The 1,093-nt window shown below is 58.8% G+C and overlaps 1 protein-coding gene across 1 annotated transcript in view; it reads left to right on the top strand.

The window, feature by feature from the left end:
- Positions 1–1,093, top strand: part of KCNC3 (potassium channel, voltage gated Shaw related subfamily C, member 3) — a 10,702-nt gene that overhangs the window by 625 nt on the left and 8,984 nt on the right. The gene's annotated exons all lie outside the window — the stretch shown is intronic.

Raw genomic sequence — 1,093 nt, 5'->3', positions numbered from 1 at the left:
CAGGCAGGGGCTCTGCAGGGGCCTGTGGCCTCTTAAACCACTGCGGAGAAACGGAGGGGGGCGGGGCGGAGGGCGCCCGCTGACCCTCTGTCCAAGGTTTACTTTAGGGTCTCCGCAGCCTGAGCCTGGCCCCCCTCTTTTCTCCGCACCCCAGGCCCTTCCCCTCTACGTATTTGATGCAGCCCACTGTCACCTCCAGGGGCCTCATCCATCCCCTTCTCCCCTCCGCAGGGCTTTCATCGGATCCCACAGCTCTGTCTGGCAGGGTTCTAGTCATCCCCCACACGGAAGGGACCAGGCTCGCCTCCACTCGCAATTCTCTGCACCTCTGAACAGCCCCTCACCTTTCTTTGGCCCTAGTCCTGCCCTTTCCCCAAGGTCCAGGCCCCTGACCCTCCCTTCCTTTAGGAACCCCAAACCCCACCTCTCCTCATCCGTACAGCCTCCCCTTTTGCAGACTTGACACTTCACTTCCTTCCACCTTCAGGGCCCCAACACCTCCCTCCACTTTGTGGTTCCGCCCCTGCCCTGTCCTCTTGGGTCAGGGCCTCACCCAGCCTTCTCGCTTTTCTGGGGCACAGACATTGGCACCCAGGTCCTTAAACCCTGGCTCCTTGCCCCCCACTAACTGATGCCCCCATCCCCTCCTAAGAGCTCAGACCTGACCGAGTTCCAGACACTGGGCCAAGCACTGTTTTTGCGGCTAGGCTTTCTGTCTACTCATCTAATGTAATCCTCACAATAATCCCGTAAAAACTTGAGGTTTGGGAAGCTTAATTGCTTTGCCCAAGTCAGGCAGAGGGAAAGCTGGATTCAAACCCAAGACTTTACTGTTAGCCGCCTCATGATTCTGCCTCCCCACCCGCCTTCCCCACTTCCCCTTCCCTCAGCTCCAGGCCCACCTCCAAACCCTCTGAGATACAGAGGGTGAGTGATCTCAGTTCTCCTCGCTCACCTGAGCCCAGAGATTGACATGGGGAACAGGAGGGGGGGTGGTCTAGAGCCGTGGTTGGCAAACCGCGGCTTGCGAGCCACATGCGGCTCTTTGGCCCCTTGAGTGTGGCTCTTCCACAAAATACCGACTCTGTGCATG

The sequence above is a fragment of the Myotis brandtii genome, unplaced genomic scaffold, assembly GCF_000412655.1.
Source record: "Myotis brandtii unplaced genomic scaffold, ASM41265v1 scaffold601, whole genome shotgun sequence".
NCBI classification, from domain to species: Eukaryota; Metazoa; Chordata; class Mammalia; order Chiroptera; family Vespertilionidae; genus Myotis; species Myotis brandtii.
Note: the sequence above shows the minus strand (reverse complement) of the source record. Positions and strands in the feature narration are given on the sequence as shown.